Raw genomic sequence first — 22674 nt, 5'->3', positions numbered from 1 at the left:
CACTTTGGGAACAACAAGGATGCTAGAACCACTGACAGTGCGCGCTGCCAACTGCATGGGGAGGGGCTGCTTCTGTTGCTTCCATGCCTAACAGGAAATAAAAGGCCTACTAAAACCACCTCTAGGATGCGAAGCCCCACTCAGAGCAGTGGTCTGGAGGGAGTAACTAGCAGTAAACTTAACCTCTTCTTTCCAACAATGGCAAATGGATAGAATTTTAAAGGCTGACTCCTATCAGTAGCCCTGAGCCACCTTTAGAGCAAACCAAAGCCACTGGTAATTATGTCAAAAGTAAAGGATTCGGGGCGCCTGGGTGGCCCAGTCGGTTAAACATCCGACTCTTGATTTCGGCTCAGGTCATGATCTCAGGGTCCTGGGATCGATTGGGCTCTGCACACAGCAGGGAGTCTGCTTGAGGTTCTCTCTCCCTTCTCTCTCTCTCTGCCCCTCACCCCTCAAATAAATAAATCTTTAAAAAGGGGGGGGAGCACCTGGGTGGCTCAGTCGTTAAGCGCCAGCCTTTGGCTCAGGTCATGATCCCAAGGTCCTGGGATCAAGCCCCGCATCGGGCTCCTTGCTCAGCGGGGAGCCTGCTTCTCCCTCTCCCACTCCCCCTGCTTGTGTTCCCTCTCTCGCGGTCTCTCTCTGTCAGATAAATAAATAAAATCTTTAAAAAAAAAAAAACCCATACCAATCCACCCTGCTCTGCTCACTGGAAGTGCAACAAATCTGGAGAAGGGATGCTCCAAAGCAGAGGACTCCTCTGTTAGCCATGGTCAGAGGTCCCTGGGATGCACCGGAAATCTTGGTTGAATGAATGAGCCAATGAAAGGGTAACGTTGAGACTCAAAGCAGAGAAACAGAGCTGGAAATGCCACTGGAGATTCCCAGGATCCCACTGAGAGACTAGTTCGGGCTTTATGTTTCCCAGACCGTTCCACTGTTTAGAGTGGTTTGTTTTTGTAAACATTGGATACACTGTCTCTCTATTCAGATAATCTGTGGTAACTTCAAGCCAGTAATACTGAGCTTCTGTTCCGTTTGCCCCAATACTGCAAAAGCATTCCAGGTCCAAAAGTCGGGAAAATATAATATTAGCTGCGGCTTCTTAAATGCTCTCTCTCTACAACCACATTCTTCCATTTACTCATTTGTTATCTTTGTGCACTCAATGGCCACCTTCCTGTACCCAAACTTTTCTTGTAATGGGCATCTGAATGTCTCAACTACAATGGCCCAGTTCATACAAATACTGTTATCATGACTAAAATTTCACTCATTTTACTTCAGAGCTTAGCTCCTGGGGATAGACATAGAGATGTCCTTGCTGCAAACTCAGTGCAGCCCATCAGCCGAGGTCATGAGCTGCAGACCAGCAGTGCTGTCCAGTCTCCCCAGCAACAGATGCGCGGGTCAGCAGGCCCACAGTACATGGACAGCCACTCCCCTCCTGTCCCAGACAATAAACCCAGCTCTTAGACACTTATTGCCATGGTTGCAGGCTTCTGAGATAGCCTTGTTTACATAATTACCTTTGGTAAACAGCCCTTTGCAAATCCAGCACACATTACTATTCCTTTTTTTTTTTTAAGATAGAAAATACTACAGTTGAGAAATATTGGCCAAACAGAATTTTTAAAAATTATTTTTAATTTTTTTTTGCTTTTCAGTTACAGCTACTTAAGAATGAAATGCTCGGGCGCCTGGGTGGCTCAGTTGGTTAAGCGACTGCCTTCAGCTCAGGTCATGATCCTGGAGTCCCGGGATCGAGTCCCGCATCGGGCTCCCTGCTCGGCAAGGGAGTCTGCTTCTCCCTCTGACCCTCCTCCCTCTCATGCTCTCTGTCTCTCATTCTCTCTGTCTCAAATAAATAAATAAAATCTTTAAAAAAAAAAAAAAAAGAATGAAATGCTCCCCAGTCCCCACCCCACTCCACCCGACCGCCTCCACCATGGCCAATGCACAGCCTGCCAGAGGAACAGGGCAGCTCCAGGACATGTTGCTTATAGGATTTTGGATATTTCCCCCAACTAGAGTTGCACAGAAAACTGCTTGCAAAATCAGGAGCAGAATCCTAGGGTTCCAGTTACCAGTCTGCAGCTAGCATCATCCCTTTGTGCTTGGGCATCTCAAGTTCATTCTCAATTTAAATCCAGTAATAGGCTCGCTGGTAGGACCTCCAGCATTCACCTACAGTTGCATTTACACACAGGGTGGTGGGAAGAGATCAAAGTGGCTGAGTCTTCCTTTTGGCTTCCTTTCTACACCTCCATCCTTTTTGAATAAGGGGATACTCAGCTTCTTGTCTGACACCTCTGAACTAACAAATTGGGCCAGGTGGAGGCAGGCTGAGGGAGAGAAATAAGGGGGATAGAGGACCCCCAACAAGAAGTGGGGGAGGGAGAGGAATAAAGAGGTGGCAGCCAGTTTGCAATCAACGAGTTAAATTCCACTGCCAACCTATTGGGTCCCCAGGCTGTAGCAGCCCCATTCCCTCATTAAATCTGAGCCTCCTCTTCCAAATAGATCAGCTATCATTCAAGACACTTCCCACGGCTGGCGGTGAGGAATTTTTTCTGCCCCACATCTATCAATCACATCCCTCTTTGTCACAATGCTCACTTTCACAGGGCTCCAGAGAAAAACATTAAATGCAAACATGCTGCCAGTTCTTTAAGCAGAAATGAAATAAATCCATGATCATAAATATTCAATGAGCTTCCTGAATCCAGAAAGTATTTAGCTTCCTAAGAAAGATTTCCCTCCTTTCTCCTAGCCCACTGCCCCATTTTCACTGCATTCCAATTTGCCAATGCTTTTTTTCTCTCATCACGAATGCCAGAGGGCCACACAGCTGCTTGGTCTGTGATGCAATCTGTTTTCTTTTTATAGCAAAAGGTCTATGAGGTTTGCTCTTGCTGTTTTCCTGAGGATTTACAACAAAGTCTCCTGGTACCAATATCCCCAAACCACTACATTCAGTTTCCTGACAGACAAAATATTCTAGAAGAGACCTGGCAAACAAAAGTCCCAGCCAGGACCTTATGCACAGCCCACCCAGAGACAGTCCACAGGCACCCAGAACCAGTGGTTAGGGAGCACCATCAATTACAATAACTCGCTTTGCTCCTACTGCTCAAAACCCTGTAGTGAAGAGAGATTGTACTCACATCTGGGAGTCTGTCCTCCCCATTCTACATGGTGTTCTGTTGCTGGATAATTGCTGTCAATTCCTTCCTGGAGAGATCATTAGCTTCCTAGGGTTGTCACGCCCAGTGGGTCTGCAACAATTTACTCGCCTTTTTCCCTTGAGCTTCCTCTGCCAACTCTGGCCAAATCACATCTAAAAGCTTATTAAGACATCCACTCAGCTCACAATGTCTTGTGGCTTCCTAGTCTGCTTGTCACAGCTTCTGAAAGTCTTGGGTCTTCAGGTCTTGTCGAACTCCCTTCTGCCGGCAGAGGACCTATAACACTGCCCTATCAAGAGTCAGGGAATAATTCACAAATGGGCGGAATGCTTTTGAATGATGCTCAGATGACAGAGAGATGAAGTTTGCATTCTGGCAGCAGTAATACCACGAAAAGAGATGAATGTGCATGTTGTAAGGGAGGGAGAATGCAGGCAGGGTCAAAACCTGTAAAGAATTGCCTTTATGTTAACAGGGAACAGCAGAGATCCAGACACTCCACCCTCCTCGGCAGAGAGTTCCAGCACCGTGACTGCAGCAGTACAGGAGTCAAGGGGCTGGGAGAGCAGCTGTTTCAATGTTTGTAAGCCCAGTTTGTCTCACAAATGCTCCTCTAAACAGAGTCTCAGTGGGGAGGGGGGAGGGAGGAGATAGGGAGAAAAGCTGTCAAGTTTTAATCAAGTGCTGTCAATGGCCCTAACCATCACAGGAGTGTCCTCCAGACCACTTGTTGAAGCAACAGAAAACTAACTCCCCAACTAGAGCGGTCACAGAAAGGAAGAGGGTTTTCATTTTGACTTGAGCCATATTACCACTTTTTCCTTATTTTGAAAGCCAGAATTGTTGGTCCTGAAGATGGGAACATTACTTTCAATGCAAACCCTCCAAGCACCCTCCCTGCTCAAGGCCTTGCCCCCATTTCCTTGAGGGTAGCAGCTCTTATGGGCAATAGGCTGGGATTCTGATTTGGCTATTATTTGGCTTATACCAAGGGGAGAATAGCCAGACTCAGGGCAATGCATTACAGAGACTGAATTCCACTGGGCAGACAAAGTGCCAGTAGAATGATAAGTTTTTTTTTTTTTTTAAGATTTTATTTATTTGACAGAGAGAGACACAGCGAGAGAGGGAACACAAGTAGGGGGAGTGGGAGAGGAAGAAGCAGGTTTCCCACTGAGCAGGGAGCCTGATGCGGGGCTCAGTCCCAGGACTCTGGGATCATGACCTGAGCTGAAGGCAGACGCTTAACGACTGAGCCACCCAGGTGCCCCGAGAAGCTTATTTTCAATACACAACAATCGTACTGGTTTATCCAAAAGTGATCACTGCTGGGATACTGCCATCATGGACTCCCAAGTGGGGTTAGAACAGGGAGCAATGTGACTCTCTCCCTACCTTAAAGAAACTGGCCCTGATAGGTCTTAATGAAGCCCCTAAGGCCAGGTGCCAAATGAGAAATGTAAACCGAATGTGACAACTATAAAGAAAGGAGTGGTTACTTTTCTCAAAACTTCTGGGACATTTCCTTTTTCTGAGAATAGTACCCCATATAATATTATCAATGGGGACAGTACAGCCCTGGCTGTTCACAAAGCCTGGGGTGCCCAAATGCTATGTGCAAAACACAGGGACAACAGGGGCAGAACACCCTTTTGAGCAAGCCCATGACTCATTTTACACACCTCACTATAGCAAAGGAACACGTATGCTTATTTCTGGAGCCATGTGAAGTATACAGTACTTCTGAATCTGACAGTTACTGAATCGTTGAAATAATCCCCTCTGCAGGAGGCATACAGAGGCTGTTGCAGCAAAGGCTGAGTGACATCTGGAAACCTGTGACATACTCTACCATCAAGAAAAGCTGCTAACACATATAAAAATAGTATCAGAAGCCTAAGAATATCATTGAATAAAGTTATCATTGACAGAAAGCCTGTGGTATAGAGACCTCTTCTTTTTACATGGGACAATAGTTACTTGTTGACTGCCCAGCACTGCTAGATCACCAGAGCCTCCAAACTGGGGCTACCAAAATCACATATACTGATACCCACGTGCTCAAAATCCACACCAAGTCATCGCTGAGCCTTCTTTCCCTAGACAAAGCGATCATGCCCTCATCTGTGCTCTTACAGTTTTCTATAAGCTCCTGTCAAGGGCTGAGTTGTGTTCCCCTCCCCCAAATTCATACGTTGAGGCCCTGATCCTCAGTGTGACTACTTGGAAATAGTGCCTTTAGGAGGTAAATAAGATAAAGTGAGGTCATAAGGGTGGGGCCCTGATCTGATAGGATTAGTGTTTTTATAGGAGAGACATCAAAGAAAGTCCCTCCCCCTACTCTCTCTAATCATGCTCCTATCTGCCCCCCCCCCACCACGCCCATTCTCAGAGGAAAGGCCATATGAAGACATAGCAAGAAACTGGCCGCCTGCAAGCCAGGAAGAAAGTCCTTACTGAAAACCAAACCCTGCTGGACCTTGATCTTGGACTTCCAACCTTGAGAACCATGAGAAAATAAATTTCTATTACTTAAGCCACTCAATCTATGGTATCTTGTCCTGGCAGCCTGAACTAAGACAGCTCCCCTCACGTGTAATGGCTGGCATGGGCTCAAGGTTGATTTTCCTGCTTAGACTAAACTCCTTGAGGACAGGAACACTGTTTTGGTTATCTTGTATTCCAGTGCCTGGCTTGGTTCCTGGAATATAGTTAGCCTTTAATGTCTGTTAAGTGGATGATAGAAAAACTAAAAACTAATTGCTTTTTCTAGTCATTAACTCGTCTTCAGAAGCCTGTGGATCTCATGAGAAAAAGTGGAAATGTCTACCAAGTTGGCAAACCTTTTTCTCCTTCCCCCACAGATGAGGCAGGCTATGGCTCCTGAACCTCCATGAGATAATAAATGGATGTAGTCATTCTCCTCTCTCCCTCCCTCCCCAAAATAGAGGACCACGGCTCTGGGGAGAAGAATTACCAATCTGGAGACAGACCCTACCCAGTGCTGCACATACGTCAGCACCGCAAGCATTGGACAGCACCACAGCCACTCAAGAATTTTCTTTTCACTACCCTCAATCCCTGTTGGGTAAAACCACAAATGCTAAAGACAAACCAAAACAAACAATGCCAAATTATAATAAAAAACCAATCCCCACACAATAATCTACCTTCCATGGATACATTTCTTCCATCCACTTCTTAAATCTGCTTTGATCAGGCTTCTTCCTGCCCCCCAGTTTTCCCATTAAGCTGTTTGTTGTTGATGTTGTACTGTACTATGCATTTATTGAAGAGATGGGCACAAAGAAAGACAGAAACCTGGAGAGGGAGTTTTCTTGCTTAGTGTGGTAGGAGTGAAAGGAATCAGCAAAGTTCTCACAGAGAAGGGTAGGTGTGGGATGAGTGGTGGAGGATGTGTAGGATTTTGTTAGCTAGAGAAAGGGAGAGGAAATAGGCAGAAGAAACAGCAAGAGCAAAAAGGCATAGTCTGGAAGTGCATGTCATGAGTGGGAAAGACAAGCAAAGAGACTGTTGCACCTGAAGCTTGCAATACATGGGTGATGACCCAGAGATCACGTTGCAAAGTTGGGCTGTGAAAAAAATTTCATATCATGCCAAAGACACTGGTGTATCTTGCATTTGTGATGGGGAGCTCTAGAAGTCGGTAAGCACAAGAGAAACTAGTCACATTTTTACTCAACTTAGAATTCAAGATTTCCAAGAATTGGATTAATTATAATTATGGGTTCATGTTACACTTTGAAGACTGTATGCACATGGCTTTCTTTCTCATTCTTCCTTTGTATATTTCTTCTTTTATCCCCTTCCTTTCCTCTTTCCTCCTTTCTTTTTATTTTAATCAATAGATCTTATTTTTTAGATCAGTTTTAGATTTACAGAAAACTGAGCAGAAAATACAAAGGGTTTCCACGTACCCCCCCCCACCCCCTGCCAGTTTCCCCTATTATTAACATTTTGCATTGGTGTGGAAAATTTGTTACAACTGATGAGTCAATATTGATACATTATTATTAACTAAAGTCCATGGTTTACATTAGGGTTCCTTCTTTGTGTTGTATAGTTCTGTGGGTTTGGACAAATGTATAATGAGGTGTATGCACGATTATACCATCACACAGAATAGTTTCACAGGCCTAGTGCTCCACCTATTTATCCCTCCCCCCCCCCCCCAACTCCTGGCAACCACTGGACTTAATACTATCTTTATAGTTTTGCCTTTCCCAGAATGTCATGTAGTTGGAATCATACAGTATATAACCTTTTCAGTTGGCTTCTTTGACTTAGTAATATGCATTTAAGATTCCTCCATGTCTTTTCATGGCTTGATAGCTCATTTTTGTTATCACTAAATAATATTCCATTCTACAGATGTACCACAGTTTGTTTATCCATTCACCTATCAAAGGATATCTTCATTGCTTCCAAGTTTTAGCAATTATGAATAAAGCTGCTATAAACATTCATGTGCAGGTTTTTGTGTGTCATACTTTTTTATCTCATTTGGTTAAATACTAAGGAATACCACTGCTAAATCATATGTTAGGAAAATGTTTAGCTTTGCAAGAAACTGCTATATCGTCTTCCAAAATGGCTATAATATTTTGCATTCCCACCAGCCGATTTTACATTGACCTAATTGCCAAATGCAGTGGTAACTTCCAATTCTTACCTTATGTGAGTTCTCTGTTGCATTAGGCACGGCTACCATTCCTTCATCACACTTCCTTCTCCTCTGGTTTCTGTGGCCCAGTCTCTCCTCATTCTCCTATCATCCCTTGAACTGTTTCTTTTTCTCATTCAAGGGCTCTTCATTCACTGGTCCCTTAAATGTTGCAGGTGCCTGAGATTCTATCCCTGACTGCCTTCTCCGCTCATCTTCTTCTCTAGAAAATCTGTTACCCACCTCCCCATCCCCCGCTGCTGCTGCTCACATGCCCCTCTGCTGCCTAGATACAGACTTCTTTAGCCTCAATCACTTTCTCTGAAGCTCCATATTTTAAGCACCCGACCATTTAAAGATATCGTACTTGGATGTCCCCTATCAACATGTTCACAACCAAATCATAATCCTTCTTTGAAACCCATTCCTTTTCCTATGTCCCCATTTTGGGGAGCGGCTCCACCTTTCATCTATCTGCCTATTTCCCTAATCTGGAACACTCCTCCCAATTCTCTGATTCTCCTTCCCCCACCCCCACATTCCATAAATTACCAAATCCTCCTGATTTGAGACAGTAATACACAGAGATTAAAAATGAGAGTTTTGAGGGGTGCCTGGGCGGTGCAGTCGGTTAAGGGACTGACTCTTGGTTTCAGCTCAGGACATGATCTCAGGGTCGTGAGATCAAGCCCTGCATCTGGCTCCATGCTCAGTGTGGAGTCGGCTTGGGATTCCCTCTCCCTCTCCTTCTGCCCCTCTTGCTTGTGCTCGCATGCTCTCTCTAACAAATAAATAAATCTTTAAAAAAATGAGTTTTGAAAACAAACAGGGTTCTAGAGGGGAGGGGGGTGGGAGGATGGGTTAGCCTGGTGGTGGGTATTGAGGAGGGCACATTCTGCATGGAGCACTGGGTGTTATGCACAAACAATGAATCATGGAACACTTCATCTAAAACTAATGATGTAATGTATGGGGATTAACATAAGAATAAAAAAAAAATGAGTTTTGAGATCAGATTCCTGGGGCTCAAATCCCGGCTCTGCCACCTACTTTGGGCAAGTTTCTAATGACTCTGAGCCTGTGTTCTCATGTGTAAAATAGAGTAACAGTTCTTACCTTATTGGGTTGTTGCAAAGATGAAATGAGATAATACACACACTATACAATGTCTGGCACATAGAAAGTGCTCAGTAAATATAAGCACAGCTGTGTGGTTGGTACTTAAATGTTCCTTGTCCTGTTCTCTCTTCTCTAGCTGCATGGCCACTGCTTTCATTCAGGATATCATCATTTCTTACCTGAACTATTGCAGTGGTCTCCAACTAGATGCTAATGATGTTTCCTGAAATTCTGCTTGTGATTATCTAAACTTGGAAATTGGGATAAGAAAGGTGAAGTAGTTTTCAGCTTGTGTAAGGGAATCTGCTGCTGCAGATGAGTTTTTACCAAGGGAAAACTAGGCCAGACTAATGTTCAGGATTCTGACAGTGAGTGCTCTTTGGCTCAAAATGCAATAAAAGATAACTTTGTAGAAGTCAATATAACCTGTCCAGATAGTTGTTAGGGATTTATTAAACTTGACCCTCAGGAAAGATAGAGCCATTGAGCCAACAGTGTTAATTCTCTCTCCTCTGACTGGGCCTTAGAAGATCACTGTGCCAGTAAGAGAGAAGTTCCCCCTTCTGATGTGTCAGTGTTAGAGGAAGGAGAGTAATGAGAAACTTCTCCTCCAGTTTGTTTCAAGATGGCAAAGATGGAGTACAGACAGATGAGCTGCAATGCAGGAGGGTCATTAACTCTGTCTATCTGTCAAGCAATAGTCTGCTAGGTTGTGGCACTTATGTCTTCGGTGCCAATTATTTTGCCTTTGTCTATGGACCTCTCATCCTCTGTGCTTCTAGTCAAAGAGCCTTTTATGACCAGATCATATGGGGGCTATGGAGACTGCTAGTCACAGGACAGAAGTTCAAGTGCAGAAGCTGCCTCCCATGGTAGTCTCCCTGTCTCAAGTCCTCCCCACCCCCTCCCCACCTCAATATATGTGATCACTCTCAGAATGCTCTTTTCACAACAAATGTGATCGTGCTTCCCCTTTGCTTATAACCCTCAGTGCCTCACGTTCCCCCAGAACAAAGTCCGGCGAGACACAAATCCACACATGGCCTGGTCTTACCTCTATTTCCAACCACCTGCTCTGCTGGCACCCCACCCACCCATTCTGCACCCTGGCTTCGCCACACAGGTACTCACAACCTTAAAAGCACCACCCTGCCCTTTCAGCTTACAATGCTCTTTAGATCTTTTCCAAACTCCTTCTCATCCTTCAAACCTGATTCAAAGTGTCCTCTCAGATGATTCCTCCAATGCTACTCCACCCTCCAGGTTCCTAAGGCCCAAATCCCAAGGGCCCTGAGCTCAAATCCCAGCTTGACTACTTGTGTTGGGCAATGTATTTAATAAATCTAGGTTCATTTCCTCGCGTATAAAATAGGAAGAATAAGTTTTTACGCATTGGGTTGCTGCAATCATGGAATGAGGCTGATACAAAATAATGTAACTTTTTTTTTTTAAAGATTTTATTTATTTATTTGAGACAGAGAGAATGAGAGACAGAGAGCATGAGAGGGAGGAGGGTCAGAGGGAGAAGCAGACTCCCTGCCGAGCAGGGAGCCTGATGCGGGACTCAATCCAGGGACTCCAGGATCATGACCTGAGCCGAAGGCAGTCGCTTAACCAACTGAGCCACCCAGGCGCCCCCAAATAATGTAACTTTTAAATCTCTCTGTAAGTATTTACCAAACTGGACTGCAATTGTGTGATGTCAGTATTCTTGGCCTCTCCTCCTCCCTTCCAATTAAAAAGCCTTCTCCATTTAGCAGCTCTTCTAAGGACACTGTCCCAGAGAGGCTCCTGGGCTCTAGGATGCAGAATTAAAGGACAGTCAGCAGAGAAAGGAAAGGAAAAGGTTGACTTGCCAAGGGAGGCCAAGCTAGTCTGTATAACAAAGAGCTGGGAGAGTGAGCAAGTAGTGCCATGCCAAATGCAGGACGGAATAAGAATTTCTGGAGGCTGCTGGTAAACAACAGGCTTCTAAACATTGTGGAATGTGAGAGAATTAGGGCGGGGAAAGGGGATATGAAAATTGTTACTGAGAGTTTGTGAACTGAGTTTCCTTTAATTTTTTAAGAGCAACAAGTAAAGATTACTACTTATTAAAAAATTACTTTTGGTCCTTGGATTGTGATTATTTGAAGATGTCCATACAAATACTAGACCACAAGAGACTGAAATTCTTTGGGGTTACCCTTGTTTACAATGTCTTTGCTCTCAGACTCAGCTTCTCTAGTACAGGGGCTATGTCTCATTCCTTTCTGTAAATCCAATGCAAGCACACAGCCTGGTATATGGCTTATGAGAATACATACTTGCTGAATAAACATATCTATGCTTATACAACTGGATCATAGACTCCTATGAGCAAGTCAATGCTCTTATTTTTCCATGGGTCCAAATAAATCAGTTGAATGGTGGTCCCCAAAAAGGTATGTCCATGTCCCAACCCCCAGAGCCTGAGTGTTAAATTATATGACGAAAGATATATTATGTTAAGGATCCTGAGACCAGCTGGTTATCCTGGATTATCTGGGTGGGTCCTAAATGCAAGCATGTGAATCCTTAGAAGAGGAACAGAGGGAGTTTTAAGACAGAAGAAGAGGAGGGCGTGTGACCCCAGAGGCAGAGATTAGAGTGATGAGGCCACATGCCACCTGGACCCATCAGAGGACAGATGAGGAAAGAAAGAATTATCCCCAAGAGCCCCCACAGGGAGTACAGCCCAGCTGACACCTTGATTTCAGGCTTCTGGCCTCCAGAATGTGAGAGAATAACTTCCTATTGTTTTAGGCCATCGAGTTTATGGTGATTTGTTACAGTAGCCACAGGAAAGTCACACAAATGCCTTATACATAATGGATGTTCAATAACTCTTTGTCAATTACCTGTCAGGGGTCACTTACAATCACAAGCTGTGCTTCCTTTTCAAAGTCACTCACCCACACTTGCATGGCCAAGAGCCAGGACTCTACTATGTCACTTCAACACTTGTGATGCTGTTGTAACCAAGGGATCCTTCGCTACTGTCTCAGGGACAGTCAGGTTCCAGGGGCTAAGTGTCTACTGACTACATATTCCAACAGAACGTTCTTTACTCATTCTTTCAGGAAGGAGACGGTACAGTAGGGAAGCACTTGATAATGAACTGGAGGGTGGAGAGCCACCCTCACTGGGGTCTCTCCAGCTGGCCGCCAACTCAGGCTGAGTACTCAGCGGTTGACCTGCAGGAAACACTGCTGAACTGAAAGACAGCCATGTTAGATTTTCAGTTCCCAATTCTGAACCACATTACTCACACACGCACGCACGTGCATACACATACCCCAGTCATAAAGTTGCTCTGCCAGCCAAGAACTAAGTGAATGCAACTCTGCAGACATACTTTCCAATATGGTAAAAGGAAGTCTGAGATTAACATGAGTGTCTACTCAGAAGTAAAAATCCCAAGTGTCTACTCACAGTGACTTGCCACTATAATTTCAGCATTTTTTTCCCTACTATGTCCCTCAGGGAACAGAGGCCTTCCTCAAAGGCTTTCTCTCAAAGCTTCTCTCAAAGCTGGAGGAGGTCTCCCAGTTGGCAAGGCCATGACCCTTGCAGGAGACCACTCACACACACAGATTGCTTCTCCTTATCAAAGTCTGCTCTGTGGTCTTCCAGAAATTATTGTTTTTAAGTCTGCTGGACCCAGTTTTCAGAGGAGTGATTCCATTTTGATCAATTGTTCTGTCAATGAAGTATTAACATAATATCCATCTGCTACTACGATAGAGATGATAGAGACTATGATGCATGTCACCCCTCCCTCCCAACTCCCATTTACCCTAATCCACATGACTTTCTGCAATAGCTCTTTCAAAATCTGCAACTTTCAGCAAGCATGACTGAGTTAGATGTGATTTGATAGTAATACTGTCCATCACCTACAAAAGGAGACATCCAGTGTTCTGGAAATGCTGGTACTACATCAACTGTTTCTACACCACTGTTTGCAAAAGACTATACACACATGGATTTCCCATCTCAATTCCCTTTTAAGAGTGGTTGAGGGAGAAGTAGATAGAAGCAAGGGGAGAAGATTATTTAAACACTCCACCCACAGAGTGTGCTTCATGACTTTGGGCAAGTTATATAACTTTCTTGGGCTTTAATGTCCTCATCTGTAAAATGGGGATAATAGTGGTAGCTACTGGCTTCATCAGGCAGCTAAAAGAATTACCTGTGGGTGTAGATGACAAGCATAGCACCTGGCACAGAGTAAGCACTCAGGAAAAAGAAAATTGGGGGGTGGGGGGGCAGTGAAGCAAGGGTTATTAAGCGATAGCAAAGTAATAGCAAAGTGATAGTACAAAGCTCCCAAGGAGGGAGGGGACCCAAAGGGGTTGCCCAGCACTCAGGAAATATTAATTGTGCACATGCACATGTATAAAGTCAACCAGAAGCTAAATTCTTCAATTAGATTTCCAAATCCTTCCCATCATTTAATCCTTCCATCTTTTCTTTATAGTTCCCAAGGGCTGCCCCAGGGAGAGCTTGGTCCCTTGGCCTTACTCAAAACACAGCATGACACAGCATTTGGCTTCAGCACAGAACTTTGCTGGGATCAAGTGTCCCTGGAGGAGGGGAATTAGGACTTCAAGTAGAGCTGGCCACCAGGGAGGCTCTGCAGCCTCTCCCCATACTCAGGCCATCAAATACCGACAATCAGACATGTGCATGCTTGGAAAGATGGACCCTGACCTGGCAGACTCTGCATCCCAGGAAGGTGAGGACCTATTTATTAGGTGGAGGGCAAGCTTCAGAGGAATGCTCAGCCAGAAGTCAGCTCTTCTCACATTCAGCCTCTCTCTACCCATGGTTATTTCCCAGCTCAGACTTTCTCTCAAACTGGTTATTGTTCATATTTTAAGTTTCAGTCATAGATTAACCATAAGCAAATTTGATCCAAATTCTTTTGCTAATAATTATATCACATGACAAACACATGCAGTTGTCATCAGCATCAGTTATAGTGCATTATTTGAAATTAAAATTCTACCACATCTTTACAAGGAGAAGAGGTTCCTATAGTGAAGGCTGCAGGAACAGAAATGACACCGACCTTGAATTGCTTATTATATGCCCAAATTAGCACCAGAGATATTTATCCCCAAGAGTTTTAAACAATCTTAAAATAATTAGGTCTCTCAGGAATTTCTCATTATTATCATAGTCAAATTATTTCCACAATGAAAATATATTTAATTAGTTGAGCTTCAGCAGTCTTCAGGAACAGGGTCAACCTGAGAAATTACAAAGCAGGAGATCCTCTGTGTAAAGTCCCAGGTGAAGCCTGTGCCCTCCATCTTCTGATGGTTTTCTCACGGAATGAGGCTGTGATTCTCTTCAGCAAAGGGTGTGTCTGGATTCGCTATGATAAGTGAAGCTTTCATTCCCAAGCTTCCATCTATCTTCTTTGGGACTCAGTCCTTGGGAAGAATCTAGACCCCCTCCAGCCTTTCTCTGTGGGGGAGGGGGTTCCTCCCCAAACCCTGGGCAAGGACAGTTCCATGTGTTTTCTGCCTCTGGGCAGATCGCCTCTTTGATGGTCATTTATAGCTAGCCCAATGTCCAAACAAAGAGCATGGTGGGAAGAGGGCAAAAGAGAAAAAAGAAGGAGAAAGGGGAGGAATGCTGGAGGAAGGACAACATGAAAAGACAATTAGCAAACCAGAGGGAGGATGCAGCTACTGACAAGAAGAAGGGGGTGGAGGGGAGCACACTAAAATGCAATCCCTTCCAATCCCCACCCCTCCCCAAACTAGAAATGTTCCACCCAGCTGAATCTCTGCTCCCTGGGGGATTTTTTTTTTTTTTTAAGGTTTTATTTATTCATTTGACAGAGAGAGAGAGAGAAAGCACAAGCAGGGGGGAACAGCAGAGGGAGAGGGAGAAGCAGGCTCCCCGCTGAGCAGGGAGCCCGATGACGTGGGGCTCAGTTCCAGGACCCTGGGATCATGACCTGAGTTGAAGGCAGATACCCAACCGACTGAGCCACACAGGAACCCGGGGCTTTGTTAAATTAATGCAGGGATTCCTTGATAGAATATATGTATTACAGGGATGCCTGTAATACATATGTGTATGTGTATATAGCCATTCTTTCTTTTTAAAATTTAAAATATACAGAGAAGTGTACAAATAAGTGTATAGTGTGCTGAACTTTCAGAAACAGAACAGACCTGTGTAACTAGCACCTTGGTCAACAAAACAGATCACCAGTATCCCAGAAACCCCCCTCACGCACGTCTAATTCTACCTTCACCCCCAAGAGTAACCACTCTCCTCATTTTTAACATCATGGATCAATTTTGCCTATTTTTGAAATTTTTTTAATGGACTCAAATAGGATGTATCCATGTATCCTTTTCTGCCTGATTTCTTTCATTCCACATTTTATTTGTGAAATTCATTCATACTGTTGCTTATAGTTCTACTCCAATCATTCGCATGGCTATGTAGTGTTCCATTGTATGAATATTCCACAATTCATTTATCCATTCTTCTATTGATGGGCTTTGGGGTGGTTTTATATTTTGTGTACTGAAAACAGTGTGGCTATGAACATTCTTACATGCATATCTTTTCGTGAAGACACATATGCCATGTCTACCTAGGAGTGGAATTGTTGGGTCATAGGCATGCATGTGTATGTTCAAATTTAGCAGATGTTTCTATGCATATTTCTCACAATCACATGTATCTATGGGTCTGTGTGAATCATATAAGGCACATGAGAGCCCCAGGGCAGGAGTGCTGGGTACTGGGTTTCTGTCTATTCCTTATGACTGTGAGAGGTCATCTATGCCTTCAAAAAGTCGTGTAAGAAGAACAAATCTTTAACTCTAGTTTCCTTTTATTTTTTTTATAAATATGTTACAGAGCAAAAGAACTATCACTGCCTGAATATCATTAACTGAAAAATTGCTGGCAGACAAGGCTGACCCCGGACAACACAGCCCTCTGCTCTAGGTCAACAGCAGCCTGGCCCCCTTCCACCAAAGAAGTGACTCAACTCCACCCATGGGCCCATATCAAATGCCCAATGGATGGAAAGAAGAGGACACCAAGAACAGCATTTCATTAGTTCATGACTAGTTTTTATCAAATTAGTCTTAAAAAGCAGTTGGATGTATTCCAATGATGAGAGATGAAAATGGAAATGGAAGCATAATTATTACTATGTAAATCATATGCTCACCGGCCCACACATTGAGACTCAGGATCACACTGCTTTATAAAACACTGCATGCCACTAGACAATTTTATGAAAATGATAACAAAGCTCCAAAGGATGATAGTGTCTGGCAGAGTGACCACACATAGAAAGTGCCCAATAAACTATTATTGATGTTAAGGTTCACAGAAATAGTAGAAACTGGCTCCTAGCAAATGCACCTTTTGACATCCCCGGGATACACTCATCAACTATTTCTATTAGACCCACTAAAGAACATAACTTCTATATAATATATAAGGAGTTACATAGGTGAGGTTTCCTGTTCAGTCAAAAGGGGGAAATCCTGCCATAAAAGAAGACATATTGATAAGCAGAAAAACAGGGATGGCAAGAGTTGTGTCCAGAGTTCCTGAGGATAAGCTGTCAGGCAGCTGCTGCCAGGGAGCCCTTGTCTGCTGAGAATCAGGTGAGCAGGATGCCCAGCCCAACTCCCCCAGGGCCTGGGAACAAGACACCATGCTTGATGGCTTCCCACCTTACCCCTTCATCCTCAGGTATGGGCAAACACATTAACACTGGGGCTACAGGCCAAAGAGGCAGGTCCCATCAGCATGCCTCTGAAACTGCTCAGCATGCAGCTCCCCAGAGCTGGCAGGAGGAGGGTGTGATAATGCTGGTTTCCCACCTCCGAGATCCACCTCTTGCCAGAACAACCCTTGCACCCTCCACCTGCCTCAGTTTGTTGCTGGAACGCATCTTATGTAATCCCCCAAATAACAAGTTCTAACAGGATCTTCCTAGTTATTAGTTTTAGCAATGCGAACGGTACTCCATAAATCAGAAATTTCCTTGAAAGTAATATTTCAGGGGTGACAGTTCAAAATTTAACCTATAATTACCAAGGACTGAAGAAAGACTGACTGCAGGGGGTATTCCTTTAATGGTCCTTGGGACTGTTCCTCTTGGTGAATGTCAATCACAGTGAGAAAAGATTCTACATAATAAGGGCTTCCCTCTGTTGTTTCTTTTCTTTTTCTTTCTTTCTTTCTTTCTTTCTTTTTTCTCTTTTCTCTCTCTTTTCTTTTTTTGCTTTTACTTTTTCCTAATTGTAGTTTGATGCAATTTTAAAAAATTATCACACTGCTTTCAGCTTTTTTAAAATAGTGGGTTTTTTTTTTTTTTTTTTTTTTTAAGATTTTATTTATTTTTGACAGAGAGTGTAAAGCAGGGGAAGCAGCAGGCAGAGGGAGAGGGAGAAGCAGGCTTCCGCTGAGCAGGGAGCCCAATGTGGAGCTCCATCCCAGGACCGGGAGGTCATGACCTGAACCAAAGGCAGACGCTTAATCATCTGAGCCACCCAGGCACCCCTAAAATGGTGTTTTAAGAACATCATTGGCTTGCTGTACTGTTCCTTTCTCAGAAATTATTTACATATGTATAAATTATTTGCATATGTATAAATTATTTACATATGTATAAAATACTGACTAGTATTACCTCCCTTAAATTTTGATGGCTTTGTTGGGTGTTAAAAATCAGCTGCTAAAAATCAGTTGGTTGGGCGCCTGGGTGGCTCAGTCGTTAAGCGTCTGCCTTCGGCTCAGGTCACGATCCCAGGGTCCTGGGATCGAGCCCTGCATTGGGCTCCCTGCTCAGCGGGAAGCCTGCTTCTCCCTCTCCCACTCCCCCTGCTTGTGTTCCCTCTCTTGCTGTGTCTCTCTCTGTCAAATAAATAAATAAAATCTTTAAAAAAAAAAAAAAAAAAAGAAAGAAAAATCAGTTGGTTAACATTAGAGTCAGATAAATTTAGGATCCACTCCTTACTGGTTATTTAACCAGTAGAAGCTACTTAACTTCTCTGAGTATCAGCTGCTTCCTTTGTAAAATGGACATATTATCTATTTGTGATAGAATGGTGATGAACATTAAATAAGATAGTGTGAAATAAGATAATAGAAACATTATGTTGTAGAAATAAGATAACGAATCTAGAACGTACATAGATACCAACTTTTAGTAATGACTATTATTAATGCTATTACAGGAATTAAACAACCAAATTTGACTCTGGTTCAATATTGCTTTCCTCAAGAGTTAGTCCACCTTTTAGGATTTGAGACACTTGGAAGAACCTGGCCTCCGTGAACCCTGTGAATGTTCTGTCACACAGAAGTTCTGGGTTTAAATGATGTATTTGTCTGATTTCATCTTGTAAATAAAGTCTCGCGGAGACCCCTGTTTCGGACCCTTGTCTGTACCCCTTCATCATTCTCTTGACTTCACCTTGTCAGCCACTGCTGCTCCAACCAGAACTACCGACCATAGACCTACACAGCATCTCAACTGGGATGCAGTTTCTTTGACACCACAGAGTGGGACTCCCTCAGGACACCTCTCGGCATGACCTACAGGTGTGGAAAGTACACACAGATGGAGCCACCCTGCAACTTGCCATAGGGACATTTTGTGGACACGTTCCAGAATCCTGAACTCCCAAGTGCCCCCTGAACTTTCTGAACCCCCAAAGCAACTTTGACTTGCTAAAGGAGAGCTGCCTCTTCTTGCCTAGAGACCAAAGACCTCACCTTAGGCAACTGCCTCATAAGTGATGCTCCCCTTCCTCAAAATCCACCTACCCTAGCCGATAATTAGTGTCAGGTCTCAGCACCACTCTGTGAGGAAACAGAGTCCCTGTTCTTGCAGGAACAAGCTTCAAAGTGAAAGACTTTCAGTTTCCACTGTTCTGTACTGATGGAACTGAGGGAACACATGGGTGAGGGAAGGTCAATGGGAAGATGTCCGGTTAGACTGATGAGAATGTATCAACACAAAAGCACTCCCTTGTAAGTTGTGGCTTAGTGTCTGGCACAGACACCTGAAGCTGGCTCCTTGAAGCCTGGGCACAATAATGGCCTACAGAGACTAACAGACATGCTGGGACAGCAATGGGAGAACATGGAGGGAGGAGTCAAAAGGCAAAAGATGGGTGTGCTAGACTGGATTTATTATAAGAGAACCAAAGAACTCCCTATCTGAACATGATCCCAGGAAGGCCAAGAGTTCACTTCCTTCACTAAAGGGATAAGGGCACTAGTGAGGGGGATGGCATCATGGAGAAGTCCAGTCGTTCTGTTCTCTGTTGACTGGAGTGGACTGTAGGAGATGCTGCCATAGTATAAGGCTCTTTTGAATTAATGGGAGATGACAGGATTCCAAAATAGCAGAGGCCAGGCTGTGACAACTATCAGAGGCTAGGTGGATATGAATGCCATAATTGCCAGCAAGGCCCCAGTGGCAAACAAGAGCCTTTCTGTGGCAATGCTGATTGGCCATGGGCAAGATGGGAAGACAACTGACTAGGATATTATCTGACTTGCATAAAAAAAGACTGATCTGAAATCAGAAGGCTGATACCAGCTGCTGTAATTCAAAGGTTTAAAGGCCACTGGCTGAGAAGAGACTAGGTCTTCTCCGGGAAGGACCCTGCAATACCACCACACAGCTCACATGATAAAGATTTCATTGATCCTTCTACAAAAGGACCTGGACCCACTTACTAGGATTGTTGGCACTGGGGAAAGTGGAATGCCAGATTTTTCATGTTGGCTATAGGTCTAAGCTGACTCTGATCCCACAGAACCAAAATGGTAGTTCTCCAATTGAAGCAGAGGCTTAGGGAGTCCAGGTGATAAAGTTGTCACCATGTCTACTTCATAGTGGGTCCACAGAAGCATCTTGTGGTTATTTCATATAGATATACCTAGAAACTGGCAGAACCCACATAATGGTTCCCTGTGGAAGAGTCAGGATACTCTCTCTGTAGAACAGGAAGATACATAGATGTTATTTTTCTTGTACCTGTAAAGCAAAACATAGTATTTTGTTCCTAGAATAATAGTTAACAGTATATATTCCTTTACAAGACTGTATGAAGGAACATTCACATTACATTTGCCTTTTGTCATATCTGATATTCCTTACATGTCCAGTAATTTTGTCCAGTATCAGGCAAGCTGAATGTAAGATACCATAAAAAGTCCACGAAAAATACATGTTTGGCAATTTGAGATTCAACAGTTAGAAGATACTCATTTGGGCAAATGAAATCCCCACTCTCCCTACAAAGTTACCATTTTTTAATGAGGAGAAATACAAATTTGTTAGACAAATAGGAAGAAAAAAAAATGACACCAACTTCTGCAATTGTAATTAAAAGCTATAATTAGGAATGCCTGCAGTTCATTTTTAACTTTATAGGGGAAGGTTGTGGAGTGAAGTGATTTAGCACTGAATTACTTACACTGATGACCTTAAATAATTTTAGGTGTTAGAGCTGATCCAAACAATGACACACAAAAAAATTCTTAAGTTTAAAGAACCATATCCTACTCTTACTTATTCCTTATTTGCCTCCACAGTGCTTTGCACAAAGATACTCACTAAACATTTGGTGAGACAAAGAATCCTAAAATTTATATAGACCCACAAAAGATCGGTAATAGTCAAAGCAATCTTGAAAAAGAAAAGCAAAGCTGGAGGCATCAGAATTCTGGACTTCAAGTTATATTTCAAAGCTGCAGTAATCAAAACAGTATGGTACTGGCACAAAAAGACACACAGATCAATAGAACAGAATAGAAACTCCAGAAATAAACCCACAATTATATGGTCAATTAGTCTTCAACAAAGCAGGCAAGAATATGCAATGGGAAAAAGACAATCTCTTCAACAAATGGTGTTGGGAAAACTGGACAGCAACATGCAAAAGAGTGAAATTGGACCACTTTCTTATATCATACATAGCATTATCATACACAAAAATGAACTCAAAATGGATTAAAGACCTAAATGTGAGACCTGAAACCATAAAAACCCTAAAAGAGCACAGGCAATAACTTCTTTGACATAGGCATAGCAACTTCTTTCTAGATATGTCTCCTGAGGCAAGGAAAACAAAAGCAAAAATAAACTATTGGGACTACAGCAAAATAAAAATCTTCCGTGCAGAAGGAAACAATCAACAAAACTAAAATGCAACCTACTGAATGGGAGAGGATATATGCAAATGACTATCTGACAAAGGGTTAGTATTCAAAATATATAAAGAACTTTTAGAACTCAACACAAAAAAAAAATGAATAATCCAATTGAAAATGAACAGAAGACTTGAACAAACATTTCTCCAAAGAAGTCATCCAGTAGACCAATAGACACATGAAAAGATGCTCATCATCACTTATCATCAGGGATATGCAAATCCAAACTACAATGAGATATCACCTCGCACCTGTTAGAATGGCTAAAATCAACAACACAAGAAACAACAGGTGTTGGCAAGGATGTGGAGAAAAAGGAACACTCATGCACTGTTGATGGGAATGCAAACTTGTGCAGCCATGAAACAGTATGGAGGTTCCCCAAAAAGTTAAAAATAGAACTACCTTATGATCCAGCAATTGCACCACTGGATATTTATCCAAAGAACACAAAAACACCAATTCAAAGAGACACATGCACCCCAATGTTTATTTGTTTTTTAAGATTTTATTTATTTATTTGACAGAGAGAGACACAGCGAGAGAGGGAACACAAGCAGGGGGAGTGGGAGAGGGAGAAGCAGGCTCCCGCGGAGCAGGGAGCCCGATGTGGGGCTCAATTCCAGGACCCTGGGATCATGACCTGAGCCGAAGGCAGACGCTTAATGACTGAGCCACCCAGGTGCCCCCACCCCAATGTTTATAGCAGCATTATCTACAGTAGCCAAGTTACAAAACAGCCCAAGTGTCCATGGATTGATGAATGGATAAAGAAGTGGTAAATATATACAGTGGAATATTATTCAGCCATAAAAAGAATGAAATCTTGCCATTTGCAACAACATGGATAGAGCTAGAAAGTATAATGCTAATAAGCAAAATAAGTTAGTCAGAGAAAGACAAATACCATATACTTTCATTCATATGTGGAATTTAAGAAACAAACAAGCAAAGGGAAAAAATTAAGAAAGAGAGACAAAGCAAGAAACGGACTCTTAATTATAGAAAACAAACTGATGGTTACCAGAGAGGAGGTGGGCAGAGGGATGGGTTAAATAAGTGATGGGGATTAAGGAGTGCACTTGTTGTGATGAGCACCAAGTGATATATGGAAGTGCTGAATCACTATATTGTATGCCTGATGCTGATATAGCACTGCATGTGAAATAACTGGAATTAAAATAAAAACTTAAGAAAAAAAACAGTTGGTGAGAGCTCTCTCTATGACAAGAGACCACTAGAAAAGCAGCACCAGGTACAAGGACTCTTGAGTGTCAAAAGGATTTTGTGTCCTATACTATTCATGCCTACCATGCCTCAGGGTGATCAAACAGTTGATGAGATGAAGTTTCTCTTTGTAGAAGTATCTCATAGTACAGAAGCACAGAGATAAATGAAGGAGGAATGACAGAACATAACCACTGTACATTG

The 22674-nt window shown here is 43.1% G+C and overlaps 1 protein-coding gene across 4 annotated transcripts in view; it reads right to left on the bottom strand.

Annotated features, from left to right (window-relative positions):
- Positions 1-22674, bottom strand: part of ANKRD6 (ankyrin repeat domain 6) — a 184455-nt gene that overhangs the window by 69334 nt on the left and 92447 nt on the right. The window lies entirely within an intron of this gene.

Source organism: Mirounga leonina, unplaced genomic scaffold, assembly GCF_011800145.1.
Source record: "Mirounga leonina isolate KUSES-001 unplaced genomic scaffold, KU_Mleo_1.0 Mir_53, whole genome shotgun sequence".
In the NCBI taxonomy this organism is placed as follows: Eukaryota; Metazoa; Chordata; class Mammalia; order Carnivora; family Phocidae; genus Mirounga; species Mirounga leonina.
The sequence above is the reverse complement of the archived record's forward strand: the minus strand, read 5'-3'. Positions and strand labels throughout refer to the sequence as shown.